At 48.0% G+C, this 16,054-nt stretch overlaps 1 long non-coding RNA gene across 1 annotated transcript in view; it reads left to right on the top strand.

Annotated features, from left to right (window-relative positions):
* Positions 1–8,067: 8,067 nt before the first annotated feature.
* Positions 8,068–16,054, top strand: part of LOC138992306 (uncharacterized) — an 87,865-nt gene continuing 79,878 nt past the window's right edge. Inside the window, exons 1-2 of the long non-coding RNA XR_011468088.1 lie at positions 8,068–8,201; positions 9,999–10,136. This is a non-coding gene — a long non-coding RNA (uncharacterized lncRNA). The remainder of the gene's footprint in view (positions 8,202–9,998; positions 10,137–16,054) is intronic.

Genomic DNA, 16,054 nt, shown 5'->3' with positions numbered 1-16,054 from the left:
CCCCTCAAGGAGCAGTGGGAGGTGGAGAAGCCCTGAGGGGTGATCGGGACTGGCAGCTGACGCTCGCACCCGCTGACAGCACTGGACGATTGGGGCCTGTGCTGGGCGCCAGCAGTGGATGCAAGCAGCGGCTCCGGCGCTAGCAGCAGGTGCGAGCACTGGGCAGGTCCACAACGCATGGGAGCAAAGAATTTTCAGTAAACACCAGAGGCTCGCCCCGATGACAGTGACCGGTGCCCTGCCTTGGTCTGGTGCCCCTGCTCACCTGCTCTACCATCCCACCGCGGCCGATGCCCACCATGTTCCGCGCTCACCCCCTGGTGGTCAGCGCACGTCATAGCAACCGGTTGTTTGGTTGTTCCACCGTTCGGCCTGTTTGCATAATAGCCTTTATTATATAGGATGTGCACACCTGCATGTACACATGCATGCACTCACACATACAAAATGGAGTACTACTCAGCTATAAAAAAATCTTGCTATTTGCAACAACATGGATGGACCTAGAGAGTGTATTACACTAAGTGAAAGAAGTCAGAGAAAGTGAGCCATGATCTCACTTATGTGTGGAACCTAAAGAACAAAACAAATGAACAAGCAAAATGGAACTAGACCCGTAGATAGAGAACAAGCCAACGGTTGCCAGGAAGGAGGGGGGTAGGAGGGTGGGTGAAAAAGGTGAAGGCTTTAAGAAGTACAAATTTCCAATTATTGACTCTTTTCCCTAGGCCAGTGGTTGGCAAATTCATTAGTCAACAGGGTCAAATATCAACAGTACTTCTTCAAAATAGACTCGCCCAGGCCGAAAACCGACTTCTGCACATGGGTCACGAAGTTTCAGTTGCACTGTACATGCACGCCCGCATGTGGTATTTTGTGGAAGAGCCACACTCAAGGGGCCAAAAAGCCGCATGTGGCTCACGAGCCGCGGTTTGCCGACCAGGGCCCTAGGCTGTACTCCACACCCCCATGACTTTCAAATAAACAAGTCACAGGATGTGAAGTACAGCTGAGGGAAATAGTATCACAGCAACTTTGTACGGTGATCACTTCATAAATGTCGGAGCACTAGTTGTACACCTGGAACTAACGTTAAATGTCAACTATACTTTAAGAAAAAATAAATTAAAATGATATGTGCCGTTACTACTGCTCATTTGCCAAGGAGAGACAGAAACTTGGAAGGGCAGGCACTTGTCCACAGTGACATTCTCTAAGCGTGGGGCCAAGATTTTCCAGCAGGTATGTCTGGTGCCCAAGACTGCCAGGAACCAGAGCTGACCTGCCCAACTCTGAGCACCTCAGCTCCCTCCCGTGGCCGTCTGCATGTGGGGAAAACGAGGAAGTTCAACTCCAGGACTTCCAGGAACCCTCGGCAACGCTGCAATGTCCTGCTTTGTTCCTTTGTTTTACGTCTCCTCTGGTTTATTTTTTTTACTGAATATCTTCAACATAAAACACTGTGTAAATTGAAGGTATACAACCTGTTACTTTGATATGTTTATATATTGTAATATGACTGCCTTTGTAGCTGTATGTCATTGCATAACTATAGTACAATACTGTTGTCTGTATTCACTATATACTGTTCACTCTGCCCTCTTTTAAGTTCCCCTTTAAAACGGCAACAGTCCCAGGAGAATGTAAATCCCCAGAGAAGGGGCCAAACCTCCATGTATGTCACAACCAGCTGGTGAACTTCTAAGACTACTAATTGCCATGGGCTCTCGTCAACTGAGGACTAACCTGATAAAAACCTGGAGTTCTTGCCTCTCTTGAAACTTCAGAAGTTCTTCTTGCCCTGGACTTGCTTTCTTGGTGTGGCCTATCGGTGTCCCTCTCAGTGGAGTCCTGTGTGCTCAATCCCCACAGTCCCACCCTCCCTAATTACACCCAATCCACTTCCGATGATTCTAAGTTACCGAGTGGAGATCTCTAGGCCATGCATCAGCATCACCTGGTAAAACAGGTTAAAACACTGGTGCTGGACCCGCGAATCTCCTGGGAGAAAGAGTTGTCCCTTCCTCTTTCCATGTGTGTACATATACGCACACACATGCGCTATAACCCAACCCTATGGTTATTTCTCTTGCTCAAGATGTCTCACGTTGGGCACTGGGGAGCTCCTTCAGGTGGGCTTCTCCCTTCACAAGTGTCTCCCAGCCACGGACTCTTTATTTGCTGCCCTTCCTTTGGCACTTTCTGGCACCACCAATGCTCCAGGCTTATTTTGTGTTTTCCTGGCCCCAGCCTGGAATGAACTACTTCTCCAAGAACCCCTGGTTTCTACTGGAGAAAGGTATTTAGAAACCAAGATCTGGGTGTTAGGTGTGCTCATTGCTACTGGGACATATTTGCTGCTTCTAGCCCCTCTCAATGGACAGAGCTAGGAAATATGTGTGTACATATTTATGCACACACACCTATAGATTCATTTCTGTATCTATCTATCTGTAAACATATGTTAAAAGTGTCCATATGGATACTTTCAACTCTAATCCATTAACTTGGGATTCATACTAGTTTTGAGGATATCCATTTTTTAATCTTCGTATGGCTTTTTAATTTAAACAGTGGCTCGAGTACATCATGCTGGGGTTGGGGGAGCTTCTCCTGGTAGCTATTTTATAGATAGTACTAAAAAAATTCCAACTTTAGCCTTGGCCAGTGTGGTTCAGTGGAAGAGCTTTGGCCTGCACACCAAAGGGTTTCTGGTTCTATTCCCGACAATAGGTGGGGCATGTGCTGGAGGCACAATTAATGTGTGTCTCTCACATTTCAGTCTCTCTCTCTCTCACTCTCCCTTCCACTTTCTCTAAAAATTGATGGGAAAAATATCCTCAGGTGAGGATTAACAACAAGATTCCAAGTTTAGCATAACAAAAATGTCAGCATATCCTGATTCTTAGTATTCCTCAGCCCCTCTAAATCTTCTATAACGTGAAAAACAGACCCCTGTTCCAGAAGGTGGGAAGACCTGCCTCACTTCCCGTCTCGTTCAAACACCGTTTGTCTCCAGCCCAGGGAACAATGCCTGTGGTAACACTGAGCTGGTGCTTGCAGGTTCTATATATAAGCCAAGACTTTTCTCAGAGATTATAATCAGAATTTTGCTTTACACGTGAAATCTTATTTTGAATTCCGGTGCACAATTACTCACAGACTTAATTATCCTGCCTTGGGGTAGCATTAAAACAACAGAGTTAATTATTTTTTGGAGAGGGGGGAGGTTACCAAGTAACCTGTTATCTTGCTGGGAAGGAGAAGTGACTATCGTCTTGAGGACTCACAGAAGCAAATGAACCCTCAACTCAGAGGTTTATTTAGGACGCAGCACACTACGTGGGTGCTCTTTCCTCTCCTGATGCTTATATAAACCCAGTGCTGGTCAGGTGTGTCTCTATAAACTGTGCTGAGATCTGGAGAGAGGCTCCCACGGGGACTGCTCACCGTGCTGGAGGCGTGGCCTCCGTGGCTTGGAAACCGTTCTGGGTCTTAAACAGCGATACCTATAATTATGGAAGCATCATTCCTTCCATAAGAAAGAATACAAAACAAAGAAAGCAAAGTCTTTGCACTAACAAGGTGTAGTCATCGCTTGTGTGGAGCCTCCAGAAACCTGTCTGGCAGTTGTTTCTGGCCTTGTATCTTCCATCTCTCTGCTCCCAGAACAATACAGAGGTAAACAATCGGAGGGCAATTAGCAGTGTCTTTGGAGTAATAGGAGAGAGAAGTCACCCTGCTATTAATGTCAAAGGAATTAGTCATGGTTTACAGAGGTGATTTAGTGGCTTAACTTTGCAAGTGGTTGAAAACAAGGAACCAACAAATTTCACAAAAGACACGTTTGGAGAACCAGGTATGGCAGACAGCTTACAGGGCAGCCTGTCAGGCGGTTTAAACCTTAGTCTCAATGCTGTGAAGGTCACTGAGATGGCGCCTGTGACGCGAGGGGCTACGTGCCTGCAGGTCCGTGTTTCTCAGGCGTCTCTGAGACCCAGCGGGGCGGTTTGTCAACATGCAGATTCCGGTTCAGTCGGTCTCGGGACTGGGCTGAGACTTGCGTTTCCAAGGTGCTCAGGTGGTCCAGGCTGAGGGTCAGCGCACCTCATTTGGCCTGGGGGCTCTAGATTGTTCTAGGCACTCTGGCAGGGAGGACCGAGCTGCTCCCACTTCCTGTCCCTATCTTCAAATTACCAACATGTTGCACTGGGGTTGGGGGACAGACTAGCTTTTTGGAGTGGAGGTATTTGGCCAAATACTTCTTTGTAGTTTACAGGGATTAGAGTCCATGGGGACCCGCAGGGAAAGAGCTAGAGTACAGTTATCAGCAACCTCGTTCACCAGGGCCAACTAAGAAAACATGGTTTTTGCAGGCCATGTTTACTTGTTTATAGAACTTTGTCCTTAAAGGGAGAAAAGCAGGAAATGCGATCTCTATAACTGTGATTAAAAGCTCAGAACAGGCATGACCGTCTCTAGTTTTACTGCTGAGCCTCTGAATGAGTTTTGTTGTTGGGAAAACCCCTTTAAACTGGGTCTTTCACATTCCGTGACCAGCTTTCCAAGTCACACATCGCCCCTCATGGTTGTCTCGGAGTGCCCGATGACACTGTTCACTAATACTTCTCAGCACTTGCCACTCTTTTTTTAAAAAAATTATTTTTAATTTTTCTATGTTTTTGCCAGTCTCCCTAACAAAGAGAAAGCAATGAGTTTGTTTGCACTGAGACTGTTTTTAATTTGTTGGTTCCCCTTTTAAAGTAGTAATACAAAAAAATAACATGTCAGTTGATTTAAAGAGAAATATCCAGTACAATTACCATAATAACTGCACTCCAATGAGTACAGCATATTAATTATTCAGGAACTATTACGTTATATAGATATGGCAAAAATTAGGAAGATAGTAATTACAGTTAAAGAAACACTGAATGAGGTGATTTTCAAGTTTCTGTTTACTCTAATCGTCCAACAGCACTCGGGTATCTCATAAGGTGGCAGATATCCACTCCAGGTCCTGTCCCTGAAATGGGCACATATTAATGGACTCAGTATTTGCACAGCAGGGTTGGCGTTTGACTTAATGGTGTATGACAGGGCACACGTTCTGAAACCTTGGGAAATTTTGGCCACAGTTAACTGAAGTTTTCACTTGCAATATTTCCCCCTGTTACTTAAAATATAACAATATGGGGACAGGCACCTTTGCCTTGGTGTAATTAAGAATGAAATGATGTTAGGAACATTTGCTTAAAAATAGATTTCAATTTGTTTTACCACCAAAAGGTGGCGCCCTACCCCCATGCCCTTTATTTAAAAGCCCTTCTTGCCTGACTATAACAAAAAGAAACTTCCCTTTATCAGACTACTGATAAAGAAATTAAAATGTGTTTCCTATGAATATAAGGCGACGTGTGGGAAATGGACAGTACGTAAGCTGCAGTTAAGTTTCCATCTAATGTAAGCCAAATGGATATGGAGTTCTTTAATAGGGTAGCTCACAGACAGTGGTATATACAAAGTTGAGCGCAATATATTACAGGGTTTACAAACAGGATTTCCTTTTGTCCACAAAATTGAGTTTGGCCCCCACTTTCCAACCTGACTTAGGCTCCCACTTTCAAGTGAATGTAGATTTTGAGACAGTTCAAACACAGAATAAGACCAGTGGCAATCTAAAGAGCATTTAGTATGGCAATACTAATAATTTTTTAAAACTCACTGTTTAATCCAAAAAATGAGATCAGAGCATGAACTGTTCTTTACAGACCAGGAATAAATTAGTCACATTTAAAATAAACTACTATTTCTCTGAGAGGAAGGGAGTGGGGAGGGGGTGGAAAACACCATCCCACTGCCCCTCCAACTGTCAGCAGCCCAACATGTCACATGAACATAGGTCTGGCATAAACTTTTTAGAAATGAAAACAACCCCTCATCCCCTCAATAGACTGGCTACTTTGTAGATTTCCACTTAATTCCATGTGAATTCAGCACATGGGATTCCCAGTGATGCTAAAGTGTTGTTGAGAGCATTAACGGAGCTGATTAAAGCTTTTCCATCAGCGCCTAAGTCATAAATAGCAGCTGTCATTACCGACAGCTGTGGCCGAGCTCCTCAAGGGCAGGGCTGTCGTTTTTGCTCTCTCCATGCTTACGGCGGGTCTAGAGCAGAGTAGGTGTGCCAGTCGTCTTAACGTCTTGCCTCAAAGACAACCTGAACCCCACCTTCCAGGAAGCTAGGAACTTCCACTCAAACCCACATGCACTTTCTTTACCTAGATTCTCTCTTACGATTCAGTGGATGGTCCTGACTGGCTCTCATGGACGGGGCAGAGGCCTTCACCAGGAGCCTGGCTGTGCCTCACCTCTCTCCCAGTTCTGGGCTTTACTCTGTATAGCACCAGGCAGTGGCTTTTTTTTTTTTTTTTTAACTTGCAAAGGAGATACAAGTTTAAAGTAGTAGCCTGATGCTATTATTGAAATTGAAATTTAGACTTCTGTAAATGCATGTTTAACAATACTTGTAAAGTTATCCCAAAGGATTTATAATATCCTTTTCAGAATATTATCTGCGCTGCTCTCAAGACCAATGGGACAATACTCGCCCCCCTACCCCCCACTATTTTGTTGAACCCATAGGGGTGGCTTTGGCCACTACACCACCCAGCCAACAGCTGGGAGCACTGGCCTGGGGATTTGGCAGCATCTGGGGTGATGGCTCTGAAGGAAATTATTTCTGTTAACAAGACATAGAGCTCTGTATCTAAGTCACTTTTGGAAACCAAAAGTCTTCTTCCTAGTGCCGTTTGTTTTTTGTATTTACATGTATATTTCAAAACATTTCATTCAGGCTCCTAATTACTCTTTCACATTTTTAAATGCCACCGAACTTCCAAACAGTGCGCACACAATTTCACCCTTTTACAGAACTGGACAGAGCTTTTTGCGAGTGACTGATCTCGAGGAGAGCCGGTCACCGGTGTCCACGCGGATCTGAGCGGCCCTGGGCGGTGTCCAGGCGGCCGAGGCCGGAACCCAGCTCCCGCCGAAGGCATCTCCGCAGACGTTCCCGCGGGCTGGGCCGCGGGGCAGGAGAGGCGTCCGCGCGATCTCCTCTAAACGCTGGGGAACCCTTGCCGGCGGGTTTCTGCTTCCTCGCAAAGGGGGTTTGTCCTTCTGTTGAACTTTCAACTCCCGAACTCGCCTTCTTTCATTGGACAAAGTGTAGAAAGAGAGAGAGACCGGGGAGGACGGGGAGGACGGGGAGAGGGGGGGGGCACCACCCGCCGCCCCTTCAACTGTCACCGCCGGCCAAACACTTTCGCTTTTAACTGCAGCGGAGTCAGCGCCCGTCTCTCCGCTTCCTTCTGTATTTTTAGCTCAGAAACCGAGCAAATGGCCATGCCTTCTCGTCTCCGTCCTCGTGAAAGCTCTGCCGCGAGATCCCCGGGGCCGGAATGCCCCTCCATCTTCCGGGGCCCTCTCCTCCCAGCCCCTCACTCTCCAGCCAGACCCTCCGCAGCCGGTCGCTCCGCGTCCCTCCCTCCGGCGGGGGCTCGGCCGCCGCCCCGGCCCCGCAGCCTGGACCTCCCGGCCCGCCCCGGCCCCCGGCCGCCCGCCCCCCGGCTCCGGCAGCGGCGATTTTTTTCCTTTCGCCGCGAGCCTGGTTGTTTACACAGCAGGTGGATGTGACGTCAGGGACGCACAACAGCAAAAAATAACAAGATCTTCCTCCGCGAGGAGCTGGACTCTCGCGGGCCTCATTTATTTATTTGTTCCGGGAGGCCGGGCCGGGGGCGGGGGTGGGCGCTGGAGGTCGAGGGGCCGGGGGGAGGGCGGCGGCTCCTGCTCGGGGGGCGTCGGGGCCCGGGGGCCGCCCCGGCGGAGAGGCGGTGCCCGGGGGAGGCCGGGGGACGGGCTGGGGAGCGCCCCCGGCCCGGCGCCACCCGCGCCCCGCGGCCCCCGGCGCCGGCCGAGCTCCGCGCAGCTAGTCCCCAGCGGAGGAATCTATTGTTATTTATTGTGTGGCGGTTGCTGCCGGCCTCGCCGCGGCCCGTCCTCGCCCGCGAGTGCGTGTGCGCGCGCGTGTGTCTGTGTGTAAGTGTGTGCGCGGGGTGCGCGCGCGGGCGGGAGTGGGCGCGTGCGGGGAAAGGCTGAAAACACCTTAGTTTGCACCGCGAGACCATTTGCAGCGGGTGAGTTTGTATTTTTCCATTTCTGCTCCACTTTTTCCCAAGCCGCCTCCTGCCTTGTTTCCGCCACTTTAAACAACAACCAGCACAAAAAAAAAAAAAGAAAGAAAAAGAAAGATAAAATGGAAAAAAAAAGAGGAAAAAAAGAAAGAAAGAAAGAAAAAAACTACTTTCCACCTCCAGGCTCCACGTGCACTCCCGCAGCCCTCCCCCCAGGCGCTCTCCGCGGTCGGGCCCGGGCTGGGGAGCGGGTGGGGGCTGTGGGCCGGCGCCGGGCGGAGGGGGCCCCGGAGGCGCCGCGCGCGGGGCTATTTGCATAAGTCAAATGGAGGGGGCGGCGAGGAGACGAGATCGCCTTCCTCTCGGCCCCTTCGCGCCGGGATCTGCGCTCGGGGGGAGAAGTCTGCAAGCCCAGGCCGCCCGGGGCAACTTTCGGTGTCTGGCGTCCGGGCGCCTGCGGGGGATTGGGGCGGGCACGGGTTCCTGGGTCGGGTCTTCGGCGGGAGGGGGCGCGCGCTGCTCTCCTCTGGATCCCCAAGTTTGGACTTGGCGCAAACTTTTCCCTTCTCTCTCCCGGAGTGAATGACCCTCGGTGCCCCTGGGCCGCAGCGGAATGACTGGGTATGTCCACGCCTTGGGCCTCGAGCTGGCGGACATCCCCGGTGCCACGCACGCCTGACTCCGAAAACGGCGGCAGGGCCACTCCGTCGTCGTCCCCCGGAGACCAGACTCAGACTCACCCGCACACCCGCAGCTAAACACGTACCCCACGCGCGCTCGGCCCCCCGAACCCAGCCTCCCCGCGACGGGGCCAACACGGCGCGTGCGAGTGGGCGCAGGGTGCGATGCGGGGCGTCTCCGCGCCCGGATTTCCCGTTTTCCCTCTCCACCACACTCGTACACACACTTTCTCTTTTCACTCCCCTCTTAAGCTGGGGGACGCGGGGAGGGGTAGATTTCCAAGCCCATCTATCCGGAGACGCGTGTGAATCACCGCGTCCTTTCGCCCCGGCCCGGCCGCCGAGGCTCCCCGTCCCTTGCCCGCGCGCCGCCTTCCTCCCGAGCTCCGTTCCGTCCGGCAGAGCGGACTCGGTGGAGCCGGCGAGCCGGGACGGCGTGCGCTTTCGGCGGAGACCGCGGCGGCGGCGCCGGGAGCCCTGGAGTTTGCTGGTCACCACAGGGTCGCGGTCAGACGCTGCCTCCGCCTCCTCTGGCCCCCGCCTCCTGCTCCTCTCCTCCCCAGACACCGCCGGGATCGGAAACTTTGATTCCTTCTCCTTTCGGTCCTTGGCGAGTCTCCCTCCCCACCTGTTGTGACCTCCATATCGGTCCCCGGAGAGTGGAGGTGGCACGCGGGCGCCGGGGAGCTCCGCGCCCAGAAACAAAGTCGCAAGCTCCCATCTCAAGTGTTTGCTGCGAAAATGCTGCCTGCAGACCACCCCCACCTCCACCCGCGCAGCTCCCGCCCTCTGAGAATAAGGACTAAATAAACAGTTGTAACTCCAAACCTCGAGCCCAGACCGTCTCCCTAGCCCACCCCTTCCCGCCCCCTCCTTTTTGTTGTTGCAACTTTGTGAGATCCCGGGTAGGTGCTCAGCTGCGCCGGGGCCCGTTTCCCGGCCTCGGGATCCTGCAGGGATTCCCTGCCACAGTCTCTTCCCGCCGCGCTCGCGGGTCCTCTGAGCCCGCCGCCCTCGGTCTCGGCCTTTCAGCTGCTCACTCATCCCTCCCCCACCCGATCCCCCCAACCTGCACCGGGAAGACTTGCTGAGTGTCGCCCCGGTTTCTTGTCGACCGCAGAACCCGAAAGTTTGCAAGAGAAAGAGCGCGCGGCCAGCCAGCGGGCCCGGGGCAGCGGCAGCGCGAGGACCATGGTGCTGCTGGCGCCTCCTCCGCGGGCGTGAAGGCGGCGCTCCCACTCCCTCCCGGACTCGGCGGGTAAGTCGAGGCGGCGGCGGGCGCGGGGGCCAGGACGTGAGAGGAGCCGCAGGGGCTGGGGACACCCTTGAGCTCCGGGCTGAACGCGGGGGCTCTCAGTGCCCCAAGCGCCAGCATGTGTAGCGGTAGGCACCGGAGGCAGCAATGTGCCCATCTTCAAATACCGGACTTCCTCATTCTCCCCCTTTATTTCTTAAATCCGAAAATCCGGAGATCAAAGTTTAGCGTGGAGTGTAAAGTGCCCTGATAAAATATGGTGACATCTCTCGCTCCTCTTCTCACCCTACTCCCCCCTTATAACTATCAATTATTTCCAAGTCATTGTGTCCAAATACCCTTGCCGAGCTGATCACAAAGTGTATTGATTTAGTCTGGGCTCGTCCTACGCGTTCCGTTTTATTCATTTTCTTTTTGTTCAACCAGAAAACCCCAAATGAAACATTTCTTCCTCTTCCTAACACCCCCCTCCCCCAGCCCTCATCTGTGAGGCTTGGGCTGAGCAGTGCAATTAATATAAACATTTAATTTGGTTGCATTTGAGCTTCGCCAGCCCACGTAGGAGAGGCTGGCGTTGCTGTCGTCCGGTCACAGGTATTTTCTAAGTTGGGTGTCCTTTTTGTTACTGCTCTCACAGGCAGTGCCGGAGGGGAGGGCGTCTCTATTCCCTTGGAAAGGCGTCTGTATGGACATTGAGAATGGCTAAGCTTGACCTTTCCTTTGGTTGTCCATAGGCTTTAGGATTTAGGGTTTGCATAATAGCTGGTTTGAGAAAAACCTAAAGGATATTTAAAAGAATTTTCTATTGCTGCAAATATATTGAAGAACCTCTGCAAAATTTTTACCTTCTCCTTTTTTCCCCCCACTGAAAATCTGTTTAAGGGGGAGAAGTCTTAACTGGAATTTGAGGAGAAATTGTTAGATTAAGGTGTTTTCTACCCAGGGTTAACCAACATAATTGAGATAGAGGAGTTCCTGTTATTTTCGGTTCCAGAGAGAAATGTATCAAATCTTTTAAAGAATTCCATTGGAGTTTTGATTTTCAAAGTGGAAATACCCATCTCTTTGAATCCAGGAAAAGAAAATTGGGTTCACAGTTACAGAGATTTGGAATGTGGTTTTTCTTCTCTGATTTTCTACCTGAAATGTCTAATAATTAAAGAGCACTAAAAATTTAAAATGGAACTCAACTAGTTATTCAAAAGGTGTCAGCTAAAAATCTCCCTGCACAAAGGGGGGAAAAGGTTTAACATCTTGCCACTGGCTGCATAGCTACCCCAGCCCTCCACCCCCTTAGACTTTGGGCTAATAAGAGAGAGGGAAAAAATCAGGGGTTTTTTTTGGGGGGGGTGGAAGTAAAGTAAACAGCCTCCAACTGCTGAACCTTGACAACCCAAATTAAGGAAGCAGGCGAGATCAAACGGAACTGCCGCTGGGTTGTTGTCAGGAGCTCTGCATCCAGGACCCTACTATTGGATCAAGCAGGAAAGCCATGTACTTACTAATGCAGAAATGGACCATTGCAAATGCTGATCTTTGTTGTGCAAGCAAAAGCTCACTTGGAAGGACATACGTAGGGTTTCTCTAGGCAGCATTTGAGTTCTTTATGAATGCTGACTTCCTAAACAAGTTATTATTTTTTAATGCATTCTTGTTTCTGAACAGAATGCATCCAAGAAGGTATTAAAAGAATACAAGTTTTTGGAGGCTGTCTTGCTACCCAGAAGTGTGCAGTGGAATTCTTCTTCCTAGCATTAGTCTCCTTCACGAGAGCTAGATAACGTTTTCTCACAGCAAGTTGAGAAGATCTGCCTTATCAGGGAAGCCAGGGTTTTGTAAATGGGGGTTTAAATCTGATCTGCAGTTCAAAACAAGCAAACAAACAAACAAACAAACAACACACAAAAACCTGGTGATGGTGTTCTGTGTCGGCCCACTCTTGGAATTTAAAAATGCAAGAGGGATGGGTCTGCAGATTAGACATACCTCTTTTTTCAGAGTAGCATTCAGCAGAACCAGGTTGCTACTTTGATATAAGTTCTCTGTAACTTGTCCTTGCTTGTTTTCTAGGAAAATTTAACTGCTTTACATTTTTAAAGGGAGTAGTAACAGTAATTACTTTAGCGTTTTGTTTTCACAGGCTTGTCAAAGTATAATGAAAGGAAAGAAACATCGAGTATTCAAATTAACTGTCTTAAATTAAGAGGGTGATATTGCTGAAGATGTCTGTCTGTAAGATTTTGAATTTATATTTAAATTTGGCATATAAACTGTGTAACCTTTTTTTTTTCTAAAAACTCTCCCAAAATTAAATATCATTTTAAATTAAATAGAGCAAAGTAGGACAAGTAAACATATACAGAAAAAATAAAAATAATTGTCATTTAAGAATTTCATTTTTAAATAACAAATGTTGATCACATAGAAGCACTTTGTTTTTTTATAAGTCAGAGTTTCATAACCATAGTGGCCAACATGTTTCAAAGTCTGTAGTTTTTATTGGGTATACCTTTTATTGTGTAATTAAACAATGCGAGTTAAATGCACATGGATGCTATTAGGCAATTTTCTGCAATATGTATTTTTTTTTTAAAAAAGCTGTAAATATCCTCTAGTTAAGTCATTTGTATCAACAATAACAGAAGTTAACTAGGTTAATATTGAGCCAGGCATAGTTTTCTGTCACTAAGTTTTTTCCTTGCTTCTCCGGAAACTGTATCCCTGACCTTGTATATTTATATTCTCAGGCTCTATTGAAGGGTATATCTGTTTTCAGCAGTTGTTTAGATTAACAGAAGAATTGTGATATTTCCTAAACAAATATATTTATACCACAGCACATCCAATGCCAACATTAAGAAAGAGAAGGGAGAACAGAGCAGATGTGACAACTTCTTTGGAACCCTATCTTATTGTGCTGTGTATTTGGTTTTTATTTTTTACTTTAAAACTCAAATTCAGTTTTGAAATGTTACCTTGTAAGATTTAGCATCACCAAAAGGTATGTGTATTCAGACAATGTCAGCGTTATCGCACCAATTACAGTTCAGTAGGGATGCCAGGAATATTTACAGGGCTTTGCCAGGGTCTGTCTTTGAAAAATAATTTTAGGCACACGTTAATAAAATTTAAATAGATTGCAGGCTGTCAGAAAATAGTATAAATTTTGTTTATGATTCAGTTACTTTAAGGTACTTACATTAAAGAAACTCATTTAACCCCTGACTGGAGAGTATTAAGTAGGGAGGAAGCCCTCCGAAGAGCTCCCATGCCCTTTGCTCTGCGGATGAGCTTAAATTACTACAATCTAATTGCAACTCCAAGGCACTGAGCATGAGCTGTTTCTCTGTAGCTAGAAAGGTTTCCAGATCAGAGCTAGATTTGCACAGGTGGTATTTGTGATTTAAATTTTTTTTATTTTATTTTTTGCTTAGGGCCTTTTCCTTTTTTTAGCCTGTTAAGTGTCATACTCCTTTTATAGAATTAGTTATAGTAAATGCCTTTTTAGCTAAGCCAACAGTATTGTCCTTTTTTTAAAAAAAATATGTTTTTTGAACCTGGAGATTATAAAGGTCTAAGGCAAGTAGGGCTTGTTTTCTAAAGAAAATAACCTTAAGAGGAGCATCTGCTGCATAGACAGTGAACTGTCTGCATGAGCCAACGCACACGCGTCCTGTTTGCCGGGAACTGTTTATTCCTTTAGTTGGTGGTAGTAATCCCACCAGGTGACCCGCAGGGTTTGTGAGTCAAGCCAGCGAGCCAGGTACGTTTGCAGTTAGGCACCTGCATCTCTAAGTGGTCTTTCTTGTGACTTGTTTCACTGGACTACAGCCACTTTGTTATATGTGTACGATCCAAGGAGCCATCGTAAACCGATTTTTAAAATAAATGTTTCTCTTCCATGGCACTTGCATGAATAACAGCTAGAGGTGCTCCAAACCGGCACATCAGCAGGCCATGCCTGCGCGACAGATCCCTGAAACGGGAGACCCCTGGCCAATTCGGGACCTATGCATGACAGTTGTTTTTCTTTTTTTCCCTTGGGATCTGCATAGTTTATTTCACTGTGCATGTGACGACGTGGTTAATGGAAATTAAGCAGATTCGGCTTGTGTCACCAATCTAAAAATAAATGTTGTAAGGAACGTTTGATTTCAAGAAGTGCTTTGGTTTTGCATCCCATAGACAATCTTCCTGCACTTATGGCTACAAGGCTGGCATTCTGGAAGGAGGAAGTACAGGGGGGAAATTGCATGGCAGTCGGGAAGGACAATTAGACAATGTTCTTTGTTTTGCAATGAATTATTCTTATTAATTACAGTCAGTTTGTACTGAGGCGTTGTCAGGCCTTATTTAGAAGCCAGCTCCCAGGCACCAGAAGGGTGTGCCAGAAGCTGTGTATGTCCTGGTCCTGGTCCTGGTCCCGGTTCCCCAGCCCTGGGGTCCGGGAGGGTCTCTGCAAGGCTTGCTTTCCTTTTGGAAGCCTCCTGACACTAGTTTTCCTGATCTGTCCTGCCCTGTGCACACAGGTGTTTGTTCAGCAGTTATGCTGCGGGATTTAGAGTGAGAGGACATTGTCCCGCTGGCCAGCCGCTGGAGAGTGAGCTGCCTCAAAGAAAGAACCTGTATGTGAACAAGTGTAAATGGGTTTTTCCTTATGACCCTCCCCAACATATTTTGTTTTAAAAAAACGTGGGGGAGGGGCTCAGTTTAGTGCCTTGATGTTTGCAGTGAAGGTGCAGTGACGTAGGAGTCCTGGGAGATGCGAGGGCAGTGGAGCTTCCAGTGGCCTCATCTCGATGCTGGAAGCACCTCCGTCACCGGGTCAAATTAATTTCTTCAGTTCGAGGACTTAAAGTAACTAAATCGTAAACAAAATTTATATTAGCTCCTGACAACTAATAATCTATTTAAATTACATGAAAGTATCTGGGCAAAAAATTAATTAAAGACAGAAGTACTGTCAAGGCCTGTAAATATCTTGACAGGTCTACTCAAATGGAACTGATACTGCGAAATATTTACATATGTCGGCCGTGTCCGGGAACATCTCGGCAGTGCCTGTGCAAAGCTAATTGCACTTTCTTTCCAAATCACATTTTTAATAAAATAGTTTTCTTTTGAAAAGGAACATGGATACATAGAAAATTGTGTTCAAGTGTCTTGTTTACTGTTTAGCTCTCTCCATGCAGGATCGCTCTGAGGGGTGTATTCCTCTCCTGTGGCTGTTCAGACAAACAGCTGACCGGCAGGGAGGGGCCCTGACTGGGAGGCTCGGTCATTCTGTTTCAGTTCAGCGGTTTGGAGGTATCAGAAGCGAAGAAGCGAGGGGGTTAGAGGACAGCTCACTGAGGGGAAGAGATGGGTCTGAGCATTATTGGTCTGTGTTTATATTAGGTAGAATAGATCACTTAGGATAGGACCAAGATTTTTTTCTGAATTTTGTATTTGGGTACATATGTATTTAATAGTAATCAGACAGGGTGACATCCACGTTTTGCCAGATTCTCTGATTTTTAGCTAATTCTGTGATCAGCTTTATTAACCGGGACACTAATAATAATTCTAGTATGAAACTCAAAACCTGAATTCTTGAAGTTTCTTTTCCTTCCAGCTTAGCAGTTGATTCGTCATGTGACTTTCTCTGCCCCAGGTTCACTGTCTGTGGATTAGGGTGGTGGTTGAAGGTCTGTTCTTGGAGCTTGGTGACCTCAAGGCACAGGTGCTGTGTTGTTACCCATAGTTTTCAAGGTGCCCTCGGTGCTGTCCGGATGTTGACCACAGCTCTTGGGGGCAGAGTGCTGGGAGCTCTGCTGGAGTTGCTCTCTGCTCTCCTGTCCCAGGGCTGCTCCTCTGAGGTGGGATCAGCGGGGTGGGCCTCCTCCTCTCCGAGGGCAGGTGAGCCCAGAAGCAACGATGGT

The sequence above is a fragment of the Myotis yumanensis genome, unplaced genomic scaffold, assembly GCF_028538775.1.
Source record: "Myotis yumanensis isolate MYYU_CA2020_CCGP unplaced genomic scaffold, mMyoYum1.0.hap1 SCAF_14, whole genome shotgun sequence".
Taxonomy (NCBI): Eukaryota; Metazoa; Chordata; class Mammalia; order Chiroptera; family Vespertilionidae; genus Myotis; species Myotis yumanensis.
The sequence above is the reverse complement of the archived record's forward strand: the minus strand, read 5'-3'. Positions and strand labels throughout refer to the sequence as shown.